The following is a 7,154-nucleotide window of genomic DNA, read 5'->3' as shown; positions in this document are numbered from 1 at the left end:
GTCATGTCCCAAAGTTCCACAATTCTCACATATCCCACTTGGGATTGATGAGGATGCCGTCATGGCATTAACATGATGCTTTGATGATTTTGAGTTTTCCTCAAGTCTAGCCATAGCTTGTTCAAACTTCAAGTTGATTGTGTCAATGTGAGCACTAAGTTGAGCACCCAATTGAGTAACGGAGTCCACTTCATGCTTTCCTCCTCTAGTAGTCTTGCGAGGTCTACTATATTGTGAGTTATGGACCGCCATTTCCTCAATCTTGTTCCATGTTTGATTGTCATCAACTTCGGTGAACATTCCATTTGATCCCATATTGAGAATGTTCCTAGAATCTTCATATAAACCATTCCAAAATTGTTGCACCAAAAACCATTCTCTAAGTCCATGGTGAGGACATGAGCGACAAATTCCCTTGAACCGCTCGCAAGCTTCATACAAAGACTCTTCATCCCTTTGCTTAAAACCCGTAATTTGAGCTCTTAGCATGTTAATCTTTTCCGGTGGGTAGAATTTTTTGTAGAAAGCTAGAGCCAACTTCTTCCAAGAATCTATTCCAAGGGTGGCCTTATCAAGGCCCTTCAACCATTGCTTCGCGGTGCCGATTAAGGAAAAAGGAAATAAGACCTATCTAATTTGGTCTTGAGTCACGCCCGTTTGAGAGATAGCATCACAATAGTCGCAAAAGGTTTCCATATGAGAATGAGGGTCCTCACTAGGCATCCCCCCGAATTGGCTCCTCTCAACTAATTGGATGAAGGCGGACTTGGCAATAAAATTTCCGGTTAGATGTTGCGGTGTAGGAGTACCATTTGGTAGGTTCTCCTCGGTGGGTACGGAGTGTGACGAGAATTTTGGCATTGTAGGTGGATTTTGTGGGGTATTGTGTAATGGGTTTTCTTCTCCTTCTATTGCGAAAGGATTGACAAACTCACTAGTGGGTTGGACAACTTCACTAATACCTCGTAAATTCCTCCTAACAACTCTCCTATTGTTCGTCAAGGTTCTTTCGATTTCACGGTCAAAAGGTAACAAATCACCTTGCAACCTTCTAGACATGCAAAATATCAAACAACTCGAAAACAATTAGAACAAACCTTGAGGAGTTTTACTTCCTCAAGGCGAAGAAAGACACAACTAATAACAATAAAGAGAAATCTAAATCAAACAAACACCGTCCCCGGCAACGGCGCCATTTTTGATGCGATCCCGCTAAGTGTTCACAAATTAAGATGTGGTCGTTGGTCACGGTCGAATCAAAACACAATTTATAGCTCCGCAAACAACTCTACAATTAGTAAAGAGGCAAGTAAAGGTCGGATCCCAAGGGACGGGAGTTGAAATGAGATTTCTATTGTAACTAGTGGTGTCTAAGGGGTGTCACAAATTGGGTTGATGTAGAAGGTTACTAAACTAAAATAGCAATGAAAATAAACAAGCAAGATGAATTAAAGGGGTGTAAACAATTGATTAAAGGCACTAGGGTGTCATGGGATCATAGGGGAATCATGGGATATGATCATACAAACATGTTCTCAAATTATAAGCAAGCAATTATTGTTGTGATGGATTGAGTTGGGTTATATCTTACAATCCTAGGAAAGTTTGGGTCCCGGAGCCGAATCGATTAGATTGTACAACACCTACAAGTCGACTTAATCTTCCCTACTCAACAACATGCATGGTCTAATGAGACTCGAGTTGGGTTATGTCTTACAAGTCTCATTGAAACGATAGAAGATGATAGTAAATGCAAGGATTCATAGGCTTAGCATTTCATCAAATATAACATGTGCATGAGTTGAGATCAAAACAAGCAAGCAAATAAAACATGAAAGCATATTAATTTAAGCATGAATCATTCCCCATGTTGGTTTCCCCTAATCACCCATTAACCCTAGCTAAGAGACTACTCACTCATTATCATGTTGATCATGCTAGCAAGGTTGTCAATCATACCAACAATATGAAACATGATGAATAAATGAAAATAATTAACAATAATTAAAGAGGGATTAAGAGATTATACCTACTAATGATTCCAATAATAAAGCAAACATAAAAGAAGTACTTGAATGCTTGATTGAGAGGTTGTCAATCTCCCAACAATAACCCAAATAATCTTCAATTACCCAAAATAAAGGATGAACAAAAGAGAGATTAAAGAACTAAAACTTGGATTAAAACTTGATTAATACTTGATTACAATATTAAAGAGAGATTTGATTGATATTAACTACACTAATTATTGATAAGAAGAGCATGCTCCTCTAATTAGACTAATGGGGTATTTATAGTGGAAATTAGGGAGGATGCATTAGGGTTAACTAAGGGCTAAACTAGTAATTACACTTTTTAAGTTGAGCAAGGAGGAGCCGGTATTTTTCGAGAGAAGGGCTTCTTTCTTCGTAGCTTGGAGAAGACAATCCGTCTTTGTGCTAGAATCCGGGCGGAATAGGGTCGGGACGGGCGGATTCTGCGTTGGAATCCGAGCGGATTCGGGGGAATCCGGGCGGATTGTGGAGGGGGAATCCGAGCGGATTGTGGCAAAGCCGCTCGGATTGTCTTCTTTGCGGGACGGACGGATTGGTGACAATCCGCTCGGATTGTCGATCAAAGCAACAAATCTTCTTCTTTTCTTCCCTTTTCTTCATAAATTCCTTGGGGATTTCCTTGGGGACTCAAGGATCTTTTCTCAACATTGCTCTTCTACTATAATATGTACAAAGGCCTTCTAATCTTGTCTCTCCTTGATGCTTGGTCATTGAATTCGATCAATTTAGTCTCGTTTTGCCATGAAAATGCAAGATTCTTACTCCTTTCCTACCAAGGGATCAAAATCTCAAAGAATATGCAAAACAAAGAACTGAAGATAAGAAATGACCCAAATAAGCACTAAAAAGCATGGAAACAAGGCTAATTCGGGGGCTAAATATGCGCCAATTATGGTCACATCAATTTTCAAAACATACAATTTTGGATTTCAAAAACCTTATTTGGGAACAGCACATTGTTTTCAGAGCCGCCACAACTCGAACTCAAACCGTCTTTTGAAAACAAACTTAAGACAACTTTTCAACTGGTCGACTTTCGAAGATCCCTATTCTTCGGGAGCCGCCCATAAAGCGACAACCGAATCTTTTTTAGAATCTCTATTTTCGAAAACTTCAGTCCACCATTTCAATTCCGCCTCATGTCTATCGAGTTGAAGCAAGCGTACTTATGGGTCTTTACATATGAGTCGTCTCACCTCGAGACTCGTTCGACGGCGCCATGCCACTAGGTTGAACATGAGTCAAAATCCGGTCAACACCATCACATTATAAATCGAGTCATCACCGAGGCACCATACACGGTTACCCTCGTCTTGTCAGTCTGAAATGTCTTTCCGTCTCTTGTGTTATCTGCGTTTAGTCGTTAAACCGTGTCGGATTAGGATGTAACGTGAGCCATTTTTCTGCCTCAGAGCCATGGCCCCGTCTTCAGCTTCATCCAACAACAACAATGACAACAAAGATCTCACGACTGCTCAACTGGCCAGCCTGCTCGCCGCTCTTAAGGTTACCCTGGACCATGTCGAGACCCGTATCGACACCCTAGAAAACAAGGAAATCGGAGAACACAAAACTCCGCCTTTGACTGAAACCGAGAAAAGGCTCAAGCTCTTGGAAGAACAACACCTAGCCCGTGGTAACAACATCCACCTTGAGAACAATCGAAGGTTCGAACCCGTTGGGGATTAACTACCCGACAACTTTACCTTAACTGATGTACCCAAGTTTAAGGAAGTGGAGGACTCGCTCAATCACATTCGGGCCTTTAAGGATTACATGTCTATTAAGGGGGTCAAACAAGAACTCTTCACCCGGATCTTCCCATCATCCCTGGAACCAATTCCCCGCCAATGGTACTATTCCCTCGACCTCAAGAGCATTACTAGTTTGGACGAAGTCGCCGTTGAATTTGCCAAACAATATGCCGACAACGTCGAAATCCAAGCCAATACCCGCACTCTTGAGGTCCTGACTCAGAATGATAAGGAAGGGTTCACAGAATTCCTAACCCGTCGAAGAAGGTAAAGCACTCAATTGGTCAGTAAGCCGAGTGAATCAACTCTAGTGGAGAAATTTCTCAACAACCTTCGCCCAGTTTATGCCAACCTGCTGAGATATCAAAACATCAAAACGTTCCAGGACCTACAAATCCTCGGGACCCGCATTGAAGATGATCTCTGCAAGGGTGTTCTAGCCAAAACCATTGGTAGAGGCTATCAGGGATCTACATCAAGTGGATCTCGCCCCTGTGGTCAAACAAACAAAATCAATGAGGTCAACCTCCTTGAACCAACCACAAAGAAAACTGAACGTCCTCAAAGGGTATTCAAAAACTTGGGGACAACCTATGCCAGTGCCCTAAAAAGACTCATGGACCAAGGGAAACTACAGCCAATTGGGCCCACTCCTAACCTGTCTGAGGCCAAGAAAACCCGTTTCTGGAATCCCAATGCCTACTGCCAATACCACCAGGGTAAAGGTCATGACACGGAGGCCTGCTTTAAACTGAAGCACGCCATTCAAGATATGATCGAGAAAGGGGAACTACTTTTACGTCCACCCACCAAACCAAACAACAAAAAAAACCACACGCGGGATCCATGCCATCTCTAACGACGAGCCAACCTTGGATTGTTCACACCTCATCCTACCTGTTGATAACGAGGTTAATGCCTTGGATAAGGATACCCCAGACGGGATGTTCGTATTCAGCGCCGCCACTATGCTCACCATGTTCCAACGGGTTGAAGAAGCCATAGCCAGTCTCTCAGAAAGGATTACCCGACTTGAGGACGCCTACCACCGGTTGATTTTTAACCCACCAACACCAACACCGCGCCCGAGGGAGGGTCCTCCAAGCACCCAAAACTACCCTCACCGGAAAGGATTGCTCCCGCGACCATTCTGGCATGCACCCCACAATAATCAACCCCACAAAAACTACCCCCACAAGAACTTCTCTTACAAAAACTATCCGCCGAGGAATGCCCCTCCAAGATACCCTCGCGACCTCGAAATCAACGGTATCTGGAGAGATGACACTGAAGATGTCTAGATGGTCCCAGGAAAGGGCAAACAAGCAAAGGAGATCGGTCATCTTACCCAGTTCAGACGCCAAAGATGAGTACGTTATTTATCGCACCCGCTTCCATAATGAAGTCACTATAAGCAAGTGACTCATTGACTCCTACATTGGGGCCTGGGTTTGGCGGTATTGGCTCAGTTAAGTATTTGAGCTTACCGTCAGCAATGGCAGCATTCCGCAATAATGCCTCCCAGTAAGCAAAGTTGGACCCGTCATTTTTCAGACGTGCGAACTGATTCATGTGGTCCATGAAAGCTTTAAGCCAGGACTCGCGTCCAAGTGTGGCACTTGGCATAGGGATTTCGTTATTTCCAGCCATTTGTTATAACAGTATTATCGATATAAAACGTATTCTACACTGCGAAAATAAGAATAAATATAATAAGCATACTCATCGTTTATGATTTAAGTCTAATGCAATACTGTTATAACGCGAAGACTCAAGCATTTATACAACCGACCTCCCTCAAGAATTATATAAATGACCCCAAGACTCAATTATCTGTAAATTGATAAGCCAACCTCTTGGCTAATTCTACTGTTAGAATTCTTGGTTGATAAATTTCTGTAAATTCTATCTTTAGTCCATCATAATCACGAGAAACTCTTCGGATTATAATGTTGAGGTAAACTAAGTCAACACAAACTACTTACCCAACGTAGAAGGGGTCATATGGAGAGTAAGGTCCTATATGCCTACCGACGAAGAAGGGATTCATAGTTGTTTGCCCTTATAAAGACTAGTCTCAATTTCAGTTTTAGAGGAAGATCCCATCAACTTTATTTTAATTCATTTTAAGTGAACTAATATCTAGCATGCGTGAATGAATAAACTAAGATGATGGCTTAAAAAGTGTGACATCTGTATGTGTATGAAAACTTAACATACAATCTATATGAGTCAATTTTCATGCATTTTAGTAGGTGGTTTGGTTTAGGCGGAAAATGATGCACTAACTATCATGTGAATGAAAAGCAATAAGAACGGTAAAACGTAAAACAAAAATAAAGTCCTAGTGTGGCCTATCTACAAAAAAGAACATAAATACAACTTTGTAATCCTTCCTAGGACCCGAGAAGCTTGTCTTGATGTTCCATCTTGGTCCATGTAGCGGGAGTGAGCAATCCAGTCTCCATCTTTAGTCTTCTCGAAATTACAATTTAAAAATTACATAATAAACCTATTTACATTCTAATTTCAAAACCGTAATAATTAAAGAAAACCAAACGGAGATACGAGATCTCAAATTACATTAAAAATTATGTTTCCATCATTACGAAAATATAATTTAACTAAGGCCACACTAGGTATTACAAATTACAACCGATTGCAAAAATACGTAAATAAAACCATTCAACGATTCATTCAACTAAATAAAAAAGCATCAACTATAAAATTAAACTTTCAAGACATAATTCCTTAATTATGTAGATTAATTTATCCAAACCACCTTTTTAATTGATCAAATTATGTGACAATTCCTCAATTACTCACAATAATTTCAATCTTAATTCACATTAATCTTGTAATATGAATTAATCCAACATTATTTTAAACTTCTTTAAAATAATTAGGTATCTAAAAATTGTGAACTTCTTCACAACAATTAATCATACATTATTAATTTAATGTATAATCAATATTGGCCAAAAACAAAACAAAAAAAAAAAATTTTAATAATGCTCTCGGCAAACTCAAAAAACAGGTTTTTTTTTTTTCTTTCAATGCTCACGGCATTGTGCAAAAACGAAAAAAAAAACAGATTTCCTTTTTTTAATGCACTCGGCATATCCACAAAACCAAAAAAAAACAGAAACCCCTTTTTTTTCTTTGGTCACGGCAAACAGCCAAAACAAAAAAAACAGAAACTTTTTTTTCTTTTGCGGCATAATGCCCTAATAACAAAAAACATTTAGATGAACGAATTCATTTATAGTTGCTATTAGAACAAGATTGGCATAATCATGAACATATAAATTAATGAAACATGATTCTAAACAACGATTTAAAACCA

General features: G+C 40.0%; 1 non-coding gene across 1 annotated transcript; it reads left to right on the top strand.

The window, feature by feature from the left end:
* The first annotated feature begins 382 nt into the window (after positions 1–382).
* LOC141603203 (small nucleolar RNA R71) lies at positions 383–489 on the top strand. Its single transcript, XR_012525095.1, has one exon. It is a non-coding gene; the product is annotated as a small nucleolar RNA R71 (small nucleolar RNA).
* Positions 490–7,154: the final 6,665 nt, after the last annotated feature.

This window comes from Silene latifolia, chromosome 9, assembly GCF_048544455.1.
Source record: "Silene latifolia isolate original U9 population chromosome 9, ASM4854445v1, whole genome shotgun sequence".
Lineage (NCBI taxonomy): Eukaryota > Viridiplantae > Streptophyta > Magnoliopsida > Caryophyllales > Caryophyllaceae > Silene > Silene latifolia.
The sequence above is the reverse complement of the archived record's forward strand: the minus strand, read 5'-3'. Positions and strand labels throughout refer to the sequence as shown.